This window comes from Melanostigma gelatinosum, assembly GCF_949748355.1.
Source record: "Melanostigma gelatinosum genome assembly, chromosome: 20".
In the NCBI taxonomy this organism is placed as follows: domain Eukaryota; kingdom Metazoa; phylum Chordata; class Actinopteri; order Perciformes; family Zoarcidae; genus Melanostigma; species Melanostigma gelatinosum.
Window position 1 is genome coordinate 19643462 of NC_136653.1, and position 22195 is coordinate 19665656.

The window sequence follows — 22195 nt, forward strand, 5'->3', positions numbered from 1 at the left end:
CCGCACATTCTGGTACTTTGATAAAACAGTGAAATTAGAGGTCATTTTGGTGAGCTCCAAAAATAGAAGGCAATCCAAGTGTTCCAGCCACCGGGTCTCTGTGGAGTCTGGTGAAATCAGAAACGTTAGAATGTAATACCAAAACAATGTTACGAGGGGACCCATGGCTCTGCCTCGGAGAGACCCCCCCCCCCCCCCCCGGAAAAAGAAAAACATTGTTTCATTAGATCTGCACGGCCGCACAGACACGCTGTGTTCTGTTCAGAAAGCCCACGTTTAATAATCCAGTTGTTGGTGTTGAATGGAGAACAGGGACGACAGGAATAGCAGGTAAAGGTCATGTCACCCATCTGTCCGTGCGTCTGCCGATCGTCCCACCTGTCTGTCCGTGTGACAAAGCCTGCGACTGCTAGAGGACGGGGGGGTGAAGGGGGCAGCAGTCATTTCCTCCTCCCCCTCAGTGAGGTGGCGGACAGAGGCTCTGATGGGGGTGTAATGGAAGCCGAGTGTCACAACAACATTGGCAGGACGGGAGCGCAAGGGGGACGAAGCGCGATGGAGAACGAGGCCAAAAGGGCCGAGGTGTGAGAATGAGGGGGGGGGGGGGGTCTTTATGAGCTGTGTGGGATGAAGAGAGAGGGAAATGGGTGCGTTTTCCTCTGAACTGGCCAGAATTAACAGGAAACCTTGTTTGCTCTTTTAAACCTACGGTTGGTTAAAGAAACCAAACTCTATTAGCGAGGGATGATGCATGAAAACAACAAACACAACAAATGCCAATTGTTAAAATGCATCTCAGTCCTATTGTTTGCTTTTTGTGCTGGATAATTTCCTGATATTATTCCACGTGTACGTGAGAAGAAGTCTCTGTTGTTATTTTCATCTCAGGCTCTGAGTGCTCGTCGCTGTGATGCTGCTGCACCGCGCTTCACCTGTCAGTCACACTCTGACACTCTGACGTCTTTCCTTTGGATCGACTTGGATTCCTCTAAGTGACACTCTTTCATTCGTTAGTACAGTTATTCTCAGTTCTAATCCTCTCATGTGAAATCAATGCCGTCAAAACAAGCCCTCGTGTGCAGCAGGTTTCACTTTGGTAGCAACCGGTGCCAAGCAGCAACGATGAATGTTGATTTAAGAAGACTGAACCTCAGATGAAATCCATGATAGTACGTAACGGGAATATCCATGCATGGAAATTGCAGTATGGTTGAGCGTAGTTAAGTTATACCTCATAACAATTTGAATTTTAAACAAATTGCACTTGTTTTGGCGTCAAATTTCTATAATTCCCACAATAACCACACTTTCTAAACATTCATTCATTGTTTGAGTCATCACATGTATAATTCTTAAACATCCATTTCATTGTTACGTACTGTAGGAGGAGCTACAATGTGTTTTTATTGAACAATGTGGGTTTTTCATTGTTGCAGTTTTTTTTTGTCATTTTGTGGCAAATATTCCATTGTGTTCTTAACATTGAAGCTCATTGGTGCATTTCCTGTCAGCTGCACCAATGAATGGACTGCATTCATACACATGTGCATTTCATCTTTCTAAACAAACAATAGCATTCAGTGAGACAAAACTGACTTGTCCTGTTTGTTAAATTAAACTTTAAAGTGTCAACGAAAAAAACGAAGATCTGTACACAAGAAACGTTTCCCGGGTTGACTGCCGTGGTGAACAAAACATTTTGACCAGTGCGGCTCACGCGACGTCAAAACAACTTGTCATTTAAGTGCCAATTTGGCCAAATTGTTTTTGGCCAAAGTGGCCAATTTACTGCTGCAATAATAGCTTTGGAAGCTCGACATGTTGTGGGTGAGTTACCAGCTTTTGCAGACATGAATACAGTTCATGTTCAATAAATCAGGTTCCACTCCAACTTCTTGATCACTCAACTTCTCCCTGATTACTGTCGTTTTAATCACATGATCAACGTTTGAATTGAAACATAATTAGATTTCGTGAAACAGCATGGTTGGGCTTCAATAACAATGTTTCTTAGCTTATTTAAAGGTATGATATGCAGCACATAGTTTGTGTTCAACTCGCTGCAGTGAAGAACAGCTTTATTTATGAATGCATGGTTGAGTTGATGGGGACAGATACAGTAAACTGCATACAGACAAAGTGAAAACAATCCGATGCAACGATCAGAGCACCCTGGAGTCACACACCTCACCCAGCACGTCTCCACCACCTGCACGTAGGAACTCTGTAAATTAGCAAAGTCTGGAAATAAAGTCCGGTGACAGCTCTCGCATTATCGTTACACTCCATATCCTCATTATGAGTCCTAATCATCAGATGCAGGCCAAGGGCCCCGAAACAAATCAATAAATGACTTCACCTATCACACGTACCCGGGGTGTGGGGAAACACCGACGGTCTGACTGCTGCATTACTTGTTGGTCTGGGACAGAATGCGTCTCCAGAGCCAGCGCTGGATGTCTTACCCTCACTTCCTCTCTCGCCATGCTGCCTGTAGGTCACCACGGTCTGCTCTGGCTCTGACTGTTGGCATTGGGTGTAAATGTCCTCATCCAACATCAACTTAATTCAACTTGGAAGACTCGGCTGGTTTAATCAGCCAGGAGAGAAATATTGTATTTATTCATTACATTTTCCGTTGAGTGAAGCAGAATGTGATTCTTCGATAGAGGACAGAGGAGACAAAGGAGCAGCAGTGGTCTGACTAAAGCGTCGAAGCAACAGGAGAATGCAATTAGATGGCGAGCCTTCTTTTTTTTTTTTTTAACCCAGATCCGAACGACAGATTGTAAGGAACAGAATAACTGCAAAGAGCTCTGCAGCAGCCTTGGAAATGGCAGGAGGGGGGGGGAGACCGGACCGCAGAGAAGCTGAGAGAGGCTTGTTGAGGAGAAAGCTGAAGGAAAGGACGGACTGATGCAGGAAAAAAAAACACAAGGCCAGAGAGCAGTCAGTTCCTGTGGTATTCATGCAAATGAAAACCGCTGCAGCTTATTCATTTCCCAGGCCTTATTTTGCCCTATATTCTCAAATGCCGCATTCAATCTGAAGCCTGAGAGAAATGTCAAACTTGTATCAGGATAGATTCACAATCTCAGGTATGCCAGCGGTAAAAACATGTTTCTGTACATGACGAGAGTCTCCGGTAAACACAATGGGGGCTATGCAGACTCCACTGTGGGTTCATCATCTGTAAATCAATATTTTGTGTCGCCATGAGCAGAAAACAAACAAAAAGAAACCCTATTGTTATGAAACAGCTGGAGCACATTCAATGGGAAGGATAGCGTCGCAATGCAATGTTGACAGACAGCGCGTAGGCTGGAATAGATCCACTTAAGTGCTGTGTTTTAGGCAGGATAATGTGAATCAAGTGACACGCCGCCACTTTCCCGCAACCCGGCGGCGATTCATTGCCAAACCAAACCGATGGTTACCTGTCACTTCCTCTGTTACTTTGTCGGCATTGTTAAGATGTGTTGTGATCTCCCTGCGCTGTGCCTCACTTATTGTTCCCAGGCGAGGATGACAGCGATGCTGACCCCGCTCCAATTTCCTCCTCATCTCATTTCTACACCGCCGCACTCAACCACAGACAGAGAGGAGGACGAAGAGGAGGAGAAGAGGAGGACGAAGAAGAAGAAGAAGAGTGGAGCCATCCCCCGAATGGAAATGGCCACTTTGAAAAGTATAGTTTCATCATAGACGGGGGCATCAAAAGAGGTCTGCGCTGCCACAGCAGAGGATGCTAATGATCCCATGATGCTTGGAAAGGGGTGCTGGAGCGTTAACCTCGCTCCAGAGGACCCATCCTATGTAGGTCAACATGAATAGGTTCTGCCTCGACAGCCCGCTACCTGAAAATGACAGATTCTGTCCTCCTTCCCCCTCCTGCTCCATCACAAGATGACAAAGGAGGCAACACACTACAAAAGCCTTTCCATCATAACAGCGTTATATAGTTCTTGTTTTTTTTTCAAATCAGTGAACGGGTCTTGGAAATCCATTGAGGTAATTGTACTTGTTTCAGTACAATTTAGTTTGTTTTTGAAGGATTTTCTGGAACGGAGGCAACATCACAAGGAAGAACAACTCTCATCCTTTCAAGTAAATTGTTCACTTAAGAGCTTAAAGATCACAATCCCTGAACGACGGGCAGTGGGAAATATTCCCAGATTGATCGAAAGGTCTTTGATGGACACACTCGACAACAACTAATGGTTTGGAGAGGTTTGTTTGCATCAGCAGCCCGCTCTCAGCAGTGGCCGTGTGAATGGCACAGCAATTAGTGAGTCATTTGGCTCGCAAAAGATTAGGTTTCGGAAAAGATCGTGGTTTGGGTTCAAAACATAACCCGAGAAGCCTAAAATAAGTAACAATGACACACGGGAATGTAATGCTGCCCAGGTTAGGTTACCCGTTTCTTACCAATGTAACGGAGAAATATTCATCCTGAACACTGCTGAACCACAATGCTGTCTGAATATTTGTGTTGTGACGTGAAAACAAACCTGTATGTTCAACAGCGATCAGTTGAAAAGCAACACAATGGTGTTTTTCCATCATCATCGGAGCAAACGCACCTTTTGCTTTCTGCGGTTAAAAGATGTCGGATTGGTTCTTCAGCACGAGACAGGATGAGTCGCTGAGATGAATCTCTTGTTGGTTTGGATTCGACACAGCTCTTAAAGGCCCAGTGTGCCCAGATATTAATCTGATGCGAATAGCATCGCATATGTGAAGCACGAGTGTGATATTGATTCAGTCACACGTGTTCCCCTGCAACAGCGGAATAAAAGACATTTGTGAGAATTAATGAGCTGATTCGATTATGATGCAGCGTAAACTCTCTCTCTCTCTGTTCCCTTATGAGGTAATAATGGCACAATTTATTCACACGGACATGTTGCCAGAATCATTTTCCACCAATTTTGAACAATTATCATTATTTGGGGGCGGATTTCTTTTCGAGATAAATGAGGTGAGGAAAAGTTTTGCTGGCTCCAGCGCTGATGAATCCACAGACGGAGCATCCTTATTAAGCACCACTTCTAATTCCAAGAGCACTCTCATCCATCATTCATAAACATTTGTTTTGTGTCTTTATTCTATTTGTTTTTTCGAGCACTGCTTTATTTTAACGCCCAAGGCTTGTTTTTGCAGGGGATGATGTGCCCATTGTGAGATTGGAGCGCTGGTTCCCTCCCTCAGGACTCTTCAAGGGTCTTTAAAATGTGCTCAAAGGACACACGCATGTGCTCGTGTCCGTGACACCGCCGACACCTCGTCTCTCTTTATGCTGCGTACAAATTAAAATAACACTGACATGGCGACACAAACGAGGCCGCACGACAGCGCACATTGTCAAAGAAGCATCCCATCCTGCTGATATTCCCAATTAAGCTTCATTGGTTGCTATGCCAGCGCTTGTGCTAACCAGAAACCTAATGAGCGATGTGTCTTGTTTTCCCCTTGCTGTTTTCCTCATGTTTAAATGCATCAGTACTCCGCCCGTCTCTGCTGTAAGTTGTTCAGCACCCTATGCTTTAGCATCTTTTGGGGGAACTCTCAAGCAGAATGTGATACTAAATGCCATGAATGAAAGCATATACATAAGGAGTGATTATAAGTGAAGTAAGAAATGGTTTGGTGGATCTAAGGGGAACTGCCGAATGGACTCCAAATGTCAAACTCGGATGCATCGGTCCACAATACTTCTTTCAACCCTGCAGCAGGTGGAAAGCCTCTCAGCGCTGTTGTGACGGCTGAATAAAGGGTTCCAACGTGTTGCTACACGAGCCGTCAGCCTTAAGTCCTCTCTGCACCGTTGAAGATTCCTCGCGTTGACTCTCATTCAGCCGTGCCTTGATGTCGGCCGCGGCGGCCCCCGTGCTATGGCAGCTAGTGCAACTTATGAACGTGTTTGATTATGTGGTCGATGTGGGTCTGCGGGGCCTCTTTTCTTCCTCCATCACTTCTCAGTTCCCCTTTTGATACAGCGTGAAGCCACGGCGCTTAGAAATACTCCACGATTTCCCTTCAAGACAGTCTTTCACTCCTCAGAGTAATAACAGCTTGCCTTCCCCGCGAGCTGTCATTGTCCCATGATAACTGCTGAGTGCCTCGGAGTGTTTGACTCGCGACGGCAATCCTTGTATTTAAGAGCCCGTTAATTGGCAACCTCTCAGATCCGAATGGATCTCTAAAAGTCACAATTTTTCAATTCGTTTTTTTACTTATTCCTCTCTCTTATTTCTTAGGGTGCTCACAACAGGCGCACTTCTTGGGATTTAACCAACGGTGGCAAAACACGAAGTGTTTCAAGAAACTTAGAGTGACTGCACGTGTTGCATGTACAATATATCCTCAACTCTGTGGACAAGAAGAGGATATAAATGAAATGATGAGGATAACTCCCATGTATACACAAATGTGTTTGCACAGAGGATTACTGTATCTCGTACCTCTGTCCCTGTGCTGTGTACAGCCCAGCGGCTCTATCTCTGATTGTATCTCTTTGCTGCATGCAGGCCTTTCCTGTACAGTAAGCGCGTTGCATCCAGAAGCAGTCCTGGGATGCACCAGACTACAGACCGTGGAGATGCCTGCACTCCAACTCCTCTTTCTCCGGCAGCTGCAAGATGTTTTCCTATCGGTGCAGATTATTCCCAGCCCAGCCTTTAGCTTTCATCGAAATGTCAGTGGCAAAGGCGTGGCAGAGAGATGAAAGCCCAGATAGAAGGCCGCCGTCAAGACACATTCAACAATGCGGGGGCAGAGGTAGCGAGTCAGGGATTGTGTACGTGTCAGTGCAACGGTACTGACGGATACTGCACAGTCAGCGCTGTAGTGTCTGTGTGAGTAGGGTTGCCATGCCCTTTCACCCCTGATCCAAAGTGTATCACAGTTTCTTTAGTTTGAGAACAACTGGTGAGTGTTCCAGAGACGTGTGGAAGTGCCTTCAATGTGCAGTCTTTATAATGGCCAGCAAGGCACGACTTCTCTGGTTGCAAAAGAAAGTCTGGTTGTATAGAAGTCTATAGAAAATGACTCTACTTCTCTCTTGATTTATTCCCTCAGTAAACATTGTAAACATGAGTTTATGTCTCAATCTCTAGTTTCAAGTCTTCTTCAATACAGCATGATGTTCATTTAGTACATTGCAGAGCCGTATACGGTGTCTCTACGTCGCTCCTCTACGTCGCTCCTCTACAGTCCCAATATGGTCAATTCATGTATTAAACTAAAGTTTATTTTCTTCCATGTTAGGAAGGCTCGCTCTTTCTCCGCTCTTCCCTCTGATTTGTGTTGTCCTCCCGAACACTCACCTCCCACTCAACTCAATCAAAGCCACGTGCAGCCTCAGTGCCATCAGCGCGGAGGCCAGCGAGCTTCCGCCCAAGTCTTCCTGCTTCCCGTGACCCAGCCGATCCTTTAGCCGATGGTGCGCGTGATGCGGTCCTCAGCGGCGGGCCACCACCCTGGCAAGGATCCCTTTCACTCTGAACTCCGAGAAGATGAGGTCGCGACCCGGCTCTCTAAGGGGGTCACGGACACAGATGGGGCCCAGGCGCCCCGCGTTCGCTGCCCGCGTTTGATCCGGGAGCTGAGTTTGCAGCCCCGGCTGCGTCTGAATCAGCCTCTTCGGTTCTGTGTTTATGTTAACTCACAATGATTGGTTTCACTGAGCACCAGGGATAATTACCAAGGGTTTTCCTTTATTGAATGGTAATTACAAAAGACAAATAGACTCTGAGAAGCTGACTTCCTGAGTAAAACAGCTCTCTCCCAGTGCAGCTGTGGGTGGCGATGCCGACAGGAGTCGGCGTGTTTATTGATGTTGCTATCCGCTCAAAACTCTGAAATAAATAGCCAAAAGGCGGTTGATTAAAAAATGAATTGATGAGGGTATAATAAAACAGTTTGCAGTGTTCCTTGACCAGCTTTCTTTATTTTTACGCAGCACAAATTACTCCCAGCTTAAGTCGGGGTAATAAATCAAAAAGCTTCAGCACTGAATGTTCTTGCCTCCTGCTATTCTCTCACAATTTGAATGCCATTGAATCTACTGCAGCGCAGGGGATTTTAAACTTTCAGATTAATATTATAATGACCTATAATGACAACCTGCCATTTCCAAGGCCGGCCCAGTCACAAGGTTTACGGCCAGATAAGAAGAGAGCACATCATCACTGTAATTGACTCGTGTCCAGGTTTTCCCTGAAAGTCACGCAGGCAGCCAGACGGACGAGTAATTCAAATCTCTTCTGCTCTTTAAGACGCCGGTTGAAGTCCGCCCTTCATTTGGAACATCATTAGTCATGCTACAGCTCACTCCAGCTTCATATCATGAAACTCCCTTGTGCACATTTGCATTCGCACACAATGGATAGTCATTAGCAACGTCCTAAGTAATTGAAGGTGGCACTTGGGAAATGGTTATACCTGACACTGACACGTGGAGGATGGAGGGCGCTGTCAGTGAGGTGCCGGGCGTGTTAACCGTCTTTGCTTCGTCAGTTAAACATATCTGTCAAACATATATGTGTATGATATCGTGCTCTAAAATATGGATATTCTATGAAATGTATATCATGTATGCATGCCATGTACTGAACAGATGTGGCACGAACTGTTAAATGCTCACATTCATGTGTTCAAAGCATACAAATTGCCCGTTTCACAGCATACTGTCAACCTTATTATTTTGTTCAATAAGTAGGGGTATATAATGATGCAAGATAAACCCCTTATGATGCAGCTTCATCTGAGAAAAATTGTTTTTTCGAAGGTTTTGAAATAATACAGATGTAATTATTCTGTTATTCTTCTTTCCACAATCGAGCCGCTCTCATTGTGACGAATCGTGAGGCTTTTCTATTATCTCGTCCTGGCCCTGAATGTGTGCAAGTGTGTGTAGACAGAAAACAAAACACACACACAGTTGTGCACAGATGTGGGCTGGAATGCCCACGACCGTACAGAACAGGAACGCAGTGAGAAACGCTGGCATAAGCAGCTGCTGCGTCCCCGAGTGCTCGTCGACACAGTCCTGCAACAGCACCGCCAAGACTCGTCTCTACCTTCATTGCACTTGGCAAATTGTTGCTTACATGTGGCGATTGTGGTTCTGATTTTTCACACAACGCGCCCGTAACTGGGGAAAGAAAAAGAACACGAGGCACTGCAGCACGCTACGCACACACACGGGCAACTCGGGTCTGGCCGGCTGAGGTGAGTGAAGGGAGAACGGACACATCACAGCAGCCTGCGGGGCTGATGGAGCCTGGCCCATCCGCGGCCTTGCCAATCTGTCATCCACCGTGTGCCATGCAAACACACACACACACACACGGCCTGCCAGCCGGCCCATGAATCAGTCATCTCCCGCTCTTTTCGCGACCTCCACTCACTGCCGTTCGTTGCCTGACGTACAGAAGCAGCGGGCCGGGCCTCTCCGCTCTCTCATCTCCGCGGGAACCTGTTTGGAATCGCCGCTCTTTGGTTTCTGTGTAACCCACGGGCCGCCATTCAAGGCTTCAGATCCGCTTCCCTACCCGGCAGCGTCACCGCCAGGTCCGGCAGGCAGGGCTTTTTTCTTCTTCTTTCTTTTTTTGTGGCGGCGCTCTCGCTCGGTTCACTTCGGCGGTTCAAGACAATGCCATTTAAACTCATGAACAACCTCATGAACAACCTGAACAACCTCAAACACCAGTCTGCGAAGAGGCTGATATTGGCATCTGATGGCCAGCTGTTCGGCAAAGCCAGAGGCCATACATAAAAAGATTAACTGAGGGCAAAATTCATATTTAGCTCCTTGTTTATGTGTTCTTAATGGCTATTAACGCCAGGGTAGGTAAGTCTCAGCACGGGAGTCCAAAATGAGCGCTGCTGCAGGGAGTTGTTTTGCCCGACCGCCCGCCTTTACCCCCCACAGCCCAGGCTCTCTAACCTGGCAGGTTACCAAAAACTTTGTCCAATTAACAAGCCACATGTGAGCCCATGTGACAAGCCCCGGTCGGCTTGTAATTGGGCAGTGCCAACCGAAATGAGCCAAATGCATGAATGCACCAAAGTGAACTTTGACTGCGTGTCGACAGAAACAGAAAAGTAATTGCTGGGCACCAGAACCTACACAGTATCGACGGGCTGTCAGATTAAATACGTCACATTATACTGCACTGCTTTGGCAACACAACACCACGCAACCTTTATTGTCAGTTTACGCTGAAGCTAATTTGCAGCCTTTTGAAAAACTGTGATTCGCAGCGATGTATGAAGGAGCGGAGGTGTTGGGAGATGTGATTCAGGTGGAATTGAGTGATTTTAAAATGCAGCATTTCCTCCTAATGCGTAAAAAATGGCGTTGATGATCGAGAACATGTTTGTGCAAAGTGCGTTAGCTGTGAAGTTGACCGTTTTCTTCCTCCCGTTAACGCTAACGCTAACGATAGGACCGGAGGAGAAACGAGCAGCCAGGCAGGTGTAACAGTTGCTACACATTCTTTATTATGTTGTCAGACAGACTCGTCTTGCCGGGAAAATCAGACACGAAGGTAAGCAGCATCCGAACCCCGGCCGATGAATAAAACATTTCCAAAGACAGTCAAACTATCTTTGACACGCACAGTCACATCGCACGGCCCGGCTCTCCTGATGGCTGCCGGCTAGAAAGGCCAGTCCTGTTATTGAGAGTGGCGGGGAGGCAGAGGAGCTGCGAGTCCATTATCTGTCCTCTCTCACTTAAACAACGTGGCTTCTCCTCGTCCTCCCCGCCATCGCCGATGGACTTTCTCCCACGGTTCAGCAGCGGGGAAGTCTGATAATTGGTTCGACTGCTGCACAGTCAGAGGAACACGGTTCTCTTCTTCCCCTCATTAGAGGCGCCCATATAGCTGGACTGAAATTTCAATACGCTTTTTGATTCAAGCCGCTTTAACGTGTGCAGACATTGTATCGACTGAATACATTCTCTTTCACACCCAGGGACACGGTATTATATTTACATTTCATGTCCTCTGGCTCGTCCGGCATTGAGCCGCGACGCTCGTCTGAAAGGGAAGATGAAGAATCTTGAGAACGTTTTGTTCATGCAACACGTCTGCACGGAGGTAATTGCGACAGATCGTATTTGATCGCAGCATTATGCATGTTGGATACATCGCGAGATATTTATCTTAAACTGACGCTTTGATTGTGTCAACTGTATTGAACTGAGCCGCTTTTATCAACCCACGCCTGGTTCTGTGAAGCAGTGTTGATTACCGTGAGGCACTGTTACAGCCACACGTTATTTGGTAAGGTTCTCTTTTGATAAGGTTCTCTTTTGATAAGGTTCTCTTTTGAGGAAAGCGGAGCTGCAGTATGATCACAGCATCATCTATGCAGCAGAGCACACTAATGACGAAGATTGTGACAAAAGAAGCGTTTTCTGAGATTGAATTGATCGATAGATTGTTCAAAGCGAAGGAGAAGAAGTGTTAGTTGTTGACCTAACTAAATGATGCTGTCCGGATAGACGAGTGAATCTCAGAGGCATCGGACTGCTTCCAGTCTTTTCAACCCAAACCATGATCCTAAACTGACCCAAGATGTTTGTCTGCCTTATCCTTTCCAGACCTTTAAGCTTCTAAATTCAAACTGAGCAACAAAGAGCTGCAGTGTGTGTGAAGATGCAGTGGTGGAATATCTATCCGAGCACTCTCCTCCTGTGCGTGTTGTAATCTGAGTTTCGCTGCGCTTTGTTCATGCATAGCCGGTCAGGCCGTGCGTGCATGTTAGTGCACGTGAGCATGCTCCGCTGGCTAATCGTCGCCTAATCGTACCTCAAGATACGACTTCTCAAGTTTCAGGCACTTCTCATTTGCGACACATTTCAGAACCGGAAAATGTGTGAAAATCACGCTCCTATGTCATTTGTCATATCTCAGAACCTCATCTCACGGTGTTCGTGCAGGCACCTCTTTTCTGTTTCGTTTCTTGTGAGAAAATGTCTGTAATGAGCTACATTGAAAATAATACAGACATCTTGCAAGAGAGCGCAGCTAATCAGCAGCTTTCGAGAGTTTTCTCATGCACTGACCTCACGGGTACCTCCATCCGAACAGCACCTGCCCACTTCACACTGAGGACCTGATTCAGCGCTGCCTGCCTTCTGTTTGCTGACTCGATCTGCATTATGTTGCTTCACACTGATTAAAGTTACGGCGTTATATATATATATGTATGCAATGTGAAAACTGGCCTCACGGGGGGAAAGATTTTTAAAAAATCTGCCAAGTGGACTGATACTGAAAAAGCGAAATGATCCCAACTCACGGTACACGCCCTCTCATTATCATGCAGGCTAATGGACATATTTTGCCTCTGTCGCTGCGATTACACGGGCAGGATGAGCCCCCAGCATACCCCTGTTTTTTTGTCCTGCCATTTGCAAGGCCTTGTGGGATGTGACTAATGGAGTGTTGCGCTTAAAGGATGGTGGTGGCTGGGTCGTGGTGAAGTTAATTACCTGCGATTGAAGAGTTGCGTTGTCCCTCTCCAGGGATCCAGTCAGCAGACAGGAGAGGAAAGCGATGCGTTTTGAACTGGCTGCATATCCAGGTCACTATCCTGTGTGTCTCTTTCATCTCTGCATATGCTTAAGACTCAAACTCATTTCATCTGAGCCACAGGACATCCCCCCATGTGGAGACGCTGGGAAGGAACATCTCTGAGTCACTTTAGAACAAACTCCAGACCGCTGTGTTCTTATAGAATATGAACAACTCCCATTTATTGTTTAAAATAACACTTTTCATGCACCCGTGCATTATAAACATCATTATAATATGTTATCACTGTTTTAATGCATTACTATGTGGTAATAAGTTACTCTAAGTGGTCATTGATTGCTTTAACGTCGTTCTTGCATATAGTGGTCTAAGCAGGAACAACAGAAATAATCGTTACTTTACTTAAAGCACACAATGACCACTTAGTGTAACCTGTAATCACTGTATATGATGCATTATGATGGTGATTATAATGCATTATGTATCGATTATCATGGAGTACAACTTTAGGAATTATGATTCCTGAAGTTTTTCTTTCTCAGCACCACCTCGCTCACTTTTAAATTGGTTGAAGGAAAGAAAAACTCATGAAACTTTGTTGGGGATTCACCTGCAGCCTCGACCAACGTCGATGCTTCCTCAGACAGCATCAGTTCGATAATGTCAGGTCTGAAACACACAACCTGTGCACCACAACCCCACATCCCACCCGAACAAAATGAAGAGAGAACCAGAAGGAGAAAAATTATCTGAAAATAGCTGAAAGCAGAAGCTGAAGAAATGAAAAATAAAATTTAAAAAAGGAAGAAATCCCGATGAGCGTTGGAGCATTTATCGGGGGATATATATCCCCAACTAGTTGGCAAGTGTGCAATGAAGCCTGCCACAGTGTCACGCCGCCCTGTGGCTTTTAATAGGAACATGGCTTAAGAGGCCCTTACATCTTTCGTTTCACTTGAAGTTGTCACTCAGTAATCCCTCGCTGAAGCGTAATGCCGCTGGATTAGCGCCGCAACCCCAGATTTCCAAATTAGCATCTGAAATATGCCACTGAATGATGTCGCTAATAGGAACCAAATTATGCAAAAGATGCAGAAGAAGAAGCCCCCCCCCCCCACACACACACACTTCTTCTTCTTTCCTCTTTCAATTCGTCATGTCACTTTCCCTCTCTCTCTCTGTAACTTGTATAATGGGCAGATTAGCACGCCGCTGCGTTCATGTCCGCTAGCTGCTCGGAACTTAAAAAAAGGGGCGAAAAAAAAACCGTCCAGATGAATTCACAGCATCACAGGAGGATTTATTAATAGGGTGCAGGCTCAGTCCATCTGTGGTTGAGCTCAGGCCTAATCCTTTCAAATTCCCCATGATGGCCCACGTCAACAGCTGCTGGAGTGGGCGGGGAGGCTGAGCAGCAAAAGGAAAAGGAGAGTAAAGCATCCAAGGCCTCCTCCCACTGTCCACACTCCCTGGAGTCATCTTAACCAAAGCCCAAAGCCAGGCTGACCATGTTTTCTTGTGATCACTAAGCCCGGAGACTTCCACTTTCAGGATAAAGACGATTTCCACCGGCCCTCCAAACCCTCACACCAAGTCTGACTTGGGTTGTTTGTTGGGGGCCAAACTCTCACTGTGTGCCTGTTGTCTCTCTGCACGCTAAAATGACTGCCAGGACTTCCTCCCAGAGTGCATTGCAGCGGCCCCGCCCCCCACAAACACGCGCTGAACCTCGCGAGCACACTGCGATCACGCGCTGTTTTCGTCCTTACTTTCTCAAACTCTGTATCAAAACGCCACAAAGGCACAAGTGTTGTGACTGCATAGCCCCCCCCCCCCGCCCACAGAGAGATCAATGCCGATGGAGGAAGGGACGGAGGGAGCAGACGTGTTTGTGCCGTTCCACTTCTTCCTTCAGACACAGCCAGGGGACATAAGAGGAGGGATGATGGTAGCTTCAACCTGCCCTCGCAGCACAATTGGGCTGCCTGCCACGAGCCCCGTGATTTATGATGCCGTCAAAACGTACACTGTTTTTTTCCCGTTGCTTCACCAAGGGTCACCGTGTTGTCTTAGATGCCTCTATCGCCCGGTGTGCTGCGGTGCTCTCACATCTAAACACAAGAACAACTAATCTCCAGCAGTCAGTGTCCATGTATCTGCTATACGCCCGAGTATGATGTGAAAATGCTCATCCTGCATTTTTAATGTTCTTTCTCATGCTTCGATGCTGTGATAGAATCCATTTGCTGCCTTTGTTGCGGTGGTAGGGAGCAATATCTTCGATGCTATATGCCTCCAAAGTCCTCAGATGTTGCCACCAATTACCAGGGAAACCTGCAGAGCTGCATATTTACACAGAGGCAACTATTAGGCTTTGAATATCACCTTTAAATGGTGAATTTATACCTCTACATGTGCATGAAGCCGTGCTATTCAAACCTCTACAGAGATGGTGAGAAACTGAAAATAACACTCACACATACTTTGCAAAATTCTGGAGGAAGTGGAATTATCATAATTTAACGAGACCTTTTTTTTAGTGTGCCAAATCTGGAAAAGTAAATGTGACATGACAAATTCTTTAGATGTGTGGCTAAACAGTGGCTAATTAACCCCCCCCCCCTCCACACCTCCTACCCCCTGCCGGAGTCAGGAGCACCACCAGTTCATCTGCAGCAGCGCTGCCACAGGGAGAGGGATTTCTCTCTCCGTCAGAGGGGCTGCGGCTCGGCTTGACTGATTCGCCTCGCTCACTGAGCATGCCCGGACGCCCGGGCCCGCCGTCACAGAGGTGGAATGGATTCAGCTCGAGGAGGGGAGGGGGAGGGGGGAAGCACAAGCTGAGGTTGCATGCTAACAAGCACAGGGTGTCACAGTGTCAGGCAATTTCTCTGCATGTTTGACACAGTCCCCGCGTGCCTCCTCGCTATTGTTAGGTAGCCTGAAGTATGGTTTCTTCTTCTTCAGCTTTTTTTTTGTAGTTTGAGGTCCGAATGCCGTTTGAAATCCTTTTCAAATGCTTCCTGTGATTTACTGAATGGCATAACTGAACTGTCTCAGGATTGCCAGCCCCCCTTTTGACATGCAGCCCTCCTGCTGTTCTTTACTGCGAGAGAACGTCGCGGGACATTTTTACACCACTCTGTTAAGCTTTTCTAACAAACACGACAATCGAGGCCGCACGATTTGCCTCAGTGAGCATGAGTCATCTGAGTCATCTGAAAAGAAAAGTCACGTCTTTGCAATATTTCTTTGTTAGGCGTACGAGCGTTGGCCAGTAAAAGCGCTCATGATCTGGGATAAATTAGTCTCTTGGCCTCTGAGCCGCTGAGAATCCTTGAAAATATTCCCAGCGACTAATCTGCTGATCAGCATGAGGTGTGGCTGCCATCCTGTCAGCAGAGAATTATGTTGATTATTGCACAATGTCAGAAAATCTGCACCCAGTTGGAGGAAGGGGGGGGGGGTTCCAGACACAGTCATTGCTCTGCTTTTATCTGCATAATACCAATCTCCACCCAGCATAGGGCAATCAGAATACTTAGGTGTGGGAAGTGAACAGAGATGGCGAAGGACGGATCATAATCCCTGCCTTGTGTGTGTTTTCTTCTCTTAAATAGGAAAGAACTGCAGCGCCACAGTACTCACTAATAACTTCCTGCTGAAGCTGAAGAAACGGGGGTTACTTTGGAAACTGGAAAATGCCATCTCATTATTGGGAATTACCAGAGGAAGCAATAGCCTCATTTTGCAGTACACACAGAGGCCAAGACACAAGTGCCAAGACCTTATCAGTTTTTCCAAATTAGCAATGTGTGCATAGAAGAAACGGCAGTAAGTCTGTCTCAGTGTTGGGGAGCAGATCCACAGTTTAATTGGCCTCAGTGCATGCTTAGGTGCACATGCCACTGTCCTATTAGAACATGTTAACCACTTTATACATGGAGGCACTGTACTGTAAATTAGATTAAACAACAACTCCTCGGTCATTGTAAAAAGTCGATCAGCTGGAAGCTGCCGAGCTAAATATTATAATTTCAGGTTAGCCATGGCATCATTGTTGGCTGTGAACTAAACGTTGTTATTTTCAAGAGGAATAATGTGCTTTTCCTTTGTTGTTTCTTTCAAAAATCTTTTACCATCTAGCTTCAAGCAATATTCAGCAAGTCAAAAGCCATTAAATACAGAACGTTACCACTTGGATGCTGATTTGACCACAGTTTATCTCGAGAAACCGTGGAAACCTTTAACACCGGCTATTTCCCTGCAACCCAACCACATCTGCAGACCGGCGTTGCTACTATGGTGCATGTTGTTCTCTCCAAGATCAGCTGTACAGCGTCATTACACAGGAAAGGGCCTTTAATTGCACCCTGCAGAGGGTTGTGCAGAGGTGTCCTTATTCCTTCACATGCATGTACCAAAGGTAATGTCACATGTTCCACAGTCATCAGAGCAGCACAGACACATCCTCCGTGTGAACAGCCTGCTGACGGTTAACCCGGCCTTATTTTCAGCTCTGCATCGGCTGGAGAAAAGATGGGGATGAGTTGCTTCAAATGCTCTTAGAGTGGTGTTTGAGAGAGAGAGAGAGAGAGAGAGAGAGAGAGAGAGACTTTATGACTTCATTTTTGATCTGCTTTAGTTTATCTCAATCCACCATCTGCTGCAACTCCCACCGTGTCAGTATTTACAACAATATATAGCACTTCCATCTTTGTCTGCTTACCCATGTTGTTTTATTTCAGGACTTCTGAGGACAAAGTGTTTTTTCACTGCCTTTCTCAGGAAGGCAGCCTGGTCAGCAGTCAAAAGCAAATGTGCATCATAGAGCCGTGTCAAAACAATATTAAGGTCAAACCCCTCAGCATTGGTGGGAAACACTCTACCGTGCAGCGGGGAACTTGTGACCATCAGCTGTTTTAAGTATGAGCCACTGGAAACAGTGCGCCGATTCAAGAACTGCCTCCGAAGATAATTACACAATGTGCTGTATCTGCCGTAAACAAGCTTGTGACAGAATTGCATCCTTGTGTTGAGCGTCGCTGTCTCCCAGCCGGAAAATGACAGAAGAAATATGGCCGACTTTAGGCAGAGTTCCAGTTTATGCATGAGACGCAGCATTATTCCGCGACTTAGTGAATATTTATGCCACAGAGTCCTCCGAGTTGAAAGAAGCAAACATTTTGCTGTGTTTTTATTTCTCTTGGGAGTTGGGAAACTATGTTGATAAAAACTTATCTTTGACTCACAGAACAACAGTGTATCTGATATTCTTCTGCAGAAAGAAACACTATGATGTCTGTGATATGGGGTTCTTGGGCGCCTGACTCCTCTGTGCTCCCTTGCTCACTTTCCTGTAGCGTATTGATCTTTTTCTGGGATTGTTTATAGGACTCTGTGTGGCTAAAAGAAGACCTATTGATTTCCCTGGGGGGTTCTGCCACGGCAGAGCTCCAAGTCTCACCCAGAAAATCAAACACATAATAAAATAAGCCCTTTTAATCATTAATAATGACTCTCCATCGTGATAAATACATCTTTAATTGTATTATAAAGCAAAAGCACCACAACCTAAATGATATTTACAACTAGAGCTTGTGTATCCAAAGGTTGAGGGAGGGAGCTCATCCTTCCATCATTGTCTAAAAACTATTAAAACTCATTAATGGGTCACACTGTGGCCCTGGGTGACATCTTTCTTCATTGTCATGGACACGGGCAGTGTATTTTACACTTACACCATCCTGGTGCGGTAAAAAACCCACGAGAGCACCAAGTGTGTATGCATGCGCAACGGAAAATAGTCCCTCACAAATAGACTGTTTCCTCAAGTTTAAGAAAAGTTTGATAAAAATAAAAAGTTTTAGGCAACGACTGAGACATTTGTAAAGATGAAACGATGTATTTGTGAGCTGACTTTTAAAGATGACCTCTTGGTTCAGTCGGACCCAATGGTCTGAGAGCTGTTGTCATACTGAGACAGATTCATGAAACATGGACGTCTATAAACACAGAAGCCGGGAGTATCGGCAACAAATGAGGATGGGTCTTCAGATGTGATACTTTGAACAATTCCTTTCTCTGACAGATGCTGAAGTATCTGAGCTGTCAGGCATTATAGGAGCACACATCTGTACTGAGGCTGCCCTGCCCCACTACTGACATTATCTGTACAGTAACACATAATGCATGAGCATGAATATCTAGGCTTGCTATTTTAACATGAAGAAGTCCTTAATAAGCAAGCTCCCACACATTGTAGAGGAAAATATTGAAAATCGTTGCCTGGATAATCTTTTTTTTTATATTAATATAATAAAATGTGTAAAAGATACAAAAAGTACGAGATATATTCTTAGGATCTGCATGTCTCAATACGATTTTAAAAGTAGATATGACATATTCTGTGACAAAATAGATTTTTGCAGACGGCTTTCCCTGTTGATGTGATGTGTTTATGGCGGCAGGCTGTTAAATAAACTGCACAAGGCAACGTAAGCGCATTCAGTAGCAATGATGCAGTCAAGGGCAGCGGTTGTTCGTCTCGGGCTGATCTCCTGATAGGACATGATGCCAAATGCAGACATCCCTTTGGCTCGCTGCATTTTGCGCTGTAGGCAAGAGTTTGATGTTTGGTTGAGAGGACAGGGCAGCAGCAAAGTGGATGCTTGGAGCGCTTCCAGGGATTAAACTCATGAATCTAACAGCAGCCAGTGGTCATCATGACACAAACGCTGCATGGGTGGGAAGGCATGCACAGCGTGGGGTCTTTGGTTTCGGGAAGAAAAAAGGGAATACAAACTTGAACCCATGAACGCCGGCACACTTTCCTTCCATCTTCATATTGCACATTTTTATGTGCACTAACTGTTGATTAGATGTGACAGATGTTCAGTGGCTGATGTCTCGGGAACGCTGTGTTTTGAAAATGACGAGATACAAATGAAAAATAAAAGACACGTTTTTATGTCCAATAGCTAAAAGCCTTCATTTGTTCGGTCCATGAAGAAAATCATATTACAGTGTTTGCAAAGTAATATGGAAGCGCAGAGCAGCTAACGGCCATTTTTTATTTTTATTTTATCTTCGACATCATGATTGACAACTTAATTATCCCCGAACCGAAGAGAAAAAAAATCACACTTTGTTTACTTGTGATTATATTTTAATTATCTCATCGTCTTAAAATAACGCTGAACTGCTTCTGCAACATCACATCTTAATTATGAGACATTGTGGTTCCTGTCCATTCAAAACACACATAATAATTATGATAATTAAGATTAGCTTTGTGGCAACGTACTTAATTCAGATTGTAAACAACAGATTTTTCATTTACATTAAATGCAATCCACCAGATTACATCACACATATCTTAAAGGCATTAAAACCAACCGAAAGCACCGCCCACCGACCGGAGCCAACCGTCTCACTTTACAGCGAAACATTACATGTACTCGTATGGATCAAATATAACAGATTACAGTGTGTAATCTGGTCTAGGCGGGGCTCTGGATGAAGCATTTGAAAAGCTGCATTAGTTTGATTACTCTGAAACCCCTCCGTTCCCTCCGTTTACGGGCTTGGTCGGTAATCAGATTCCAGGATTACCTTCTCCACACAGAACCTGACACAGTTAGCGGCTCCAAACATCAACAGAACATGTAGGACATGTTCATTCACTCAGGCAGGGAAGGTCTCACAAATCAGGAAAGTAAAGGTACTTTCAAAATAAGAGTCGAACTAAAAGCTAAATGACTGGGAGCAGGACTGTTGTATTGGACTGCATCAGTTTTAGAAAGCTGACGAACTGGCAACTGGATTTCATAATTTTGTGCAAATGCTATGAATTATAACAGTTGTAGTTGCAGTCCTTGCAGTAGCAAGTGGCATCAGCCGTTGATGTCAGAGGGGATTAGTAGGCTAGTCGAGAAAGCCGGACGTGTCAGTCACATGCTGAGCATATCACAAAAATATTAAAAAAAAATATAAAAATATATATATATATATATATATATATAAAAATATAAAAAAAACACAAACTGCGGTCTGCTGGGTGAAAGTTTGGTGCTTTTAGATTTCGCAATCCACCCCAACATCGTCCCTGATGTGGACATACGCCATGCCACAATCCCTGACTCACGCTAACGTGGGTTACATGTGCAAAGTATTCCCTTTATGAAACCAGTTTGCACCATGGCATCATTTAAGTGTTGTTATTGACATAAAAGGTGAGGTAGGCCGAATAGTAAATACATAATTCATTGCTGCAGCAGATTTATTGATATAGTTCGTCAACGAAACTGTTATTATTCAAATTCAACTTCACTGACTTTGCAAACACAATTCAAATGTAAAAATATCACGATGAGAGTGCCTTGATCCCAGTAACAGCAGTAACATGGTCAAATGAAACACGAGCTCATTTGCACTGGTATTAATGCTGGTGCTTTTTATCGTTTTTCTTCATACGGAGCTGAATTATATTAGCTATTGTACACATGATCCATGGCTTCCACGGTGTTAGGCTTCAGGACAGCGGGCAGTCTAACTGGAGGCGTTCACGAAAAAATAACCGTTTATCGCTCCGTTCAAACCCACGCGCAACCTCTGATTTTGCAACTGTTAATCAGGGATTATGCAAATGTCAGGGAAGCACGTGCACAAAGAAAAAACACGCACTTGACTCTTGTATTAAACTTGAACATCGCACGCAGTTGAAACGCAGCCTCCACCTTCCTTTTGTTTGTATCGTGTGTGTGTGTGTGTGTGTGTGTGTGTGTGTGTGTGTGTGTTTTTGTTCTTTTCCTCCCCTTCTCTTTTTTTTTTCCCGCCGTGCTCTGCTGGGGGACTCGTGAATGGCAGCCAATGGGAGGGTTGAGTCCCCTCAGCCTTTCAGCCTCCCTGACATCCACAGCGAGAAGTGATGCAGCGCGACTGAGACGCGCAGTTGAGGTGGACCGACGGGCAGCGCGAACTGCAGTGAACGGATACACACTCGTGGGCTCCGACGCGCGCCTCCACGACCCCGGCAAGGGAAAAAATGAAAAATCCCCTCCTCGAATAAACTTCATTGTCAGGTGAGCGGGATCTTTGTTCGCAACTTCTATCCGCTTTGAATATAAATGTGTCTCGTTTGTAAGACGTTCGCCGCTCGACCAGAGAGAGAGAGAGAGAGAGGGAGAGAGAGAGAGAGAGAGAGCAGAGCACTTTGCGCTGCAGCGTTTTTTGAAATGTCCGAGTCGGGTTATTGTGGGTTGCTCACACGCGCAAATGACCAATGCGAAATAGTTGCGTATGTACGAGCTGCGTCTCCTCTTGTGTACACTCTAATTCAATTGGCGGTGGAGCAAAGTCAATAACACTGATGATTGGCAGGAGCTCCGGGCTTTGAATTAGTATCAATCGGAAGTTATACACACTCATCTCCGCAGCATTCAACTTATTGCGGGTGGGGGTGGGGGTGGGGGGGGGGGGGGGGGGTCAATCGATTGCCAGCGGGGTTGATCAACTTTTGCATTTTGTTGGATGACTCCGTGCGTAATTTCTCATTCATGTGTCGATGCAGAAAAACGAAAATGTACCCCCCCCCACCCCCCCCCCCCCCCCCCTCCGGTTCAGGTCGTGCACGACGCAGT

The 22195-nt window shown here is 45.6% G+C and overlaps 1 protein-coding gene across 1 annotated transcript in view; it reads left to right on the forward strand.

Annotated features, from left to right (window-relative positions):
* The first annotated feature begins 21498 nt into the window (after positions 1 to 21498).
* Positions 21499 to 22195, forward strand: part of LOC306794051 (cadherin-6-like) — a 69729-nt gene continuing 69032 nt past the window's right edge. Inside the window, exon 1 of the mRNA XM_079291916.1 lies at positions 21499 to 21637. The gene's annotated coding sequence lies outside the window, so the exon portion shown is untranslated. The remainder of the gene's footprint in view (positions 21638 to 22195) is intronic.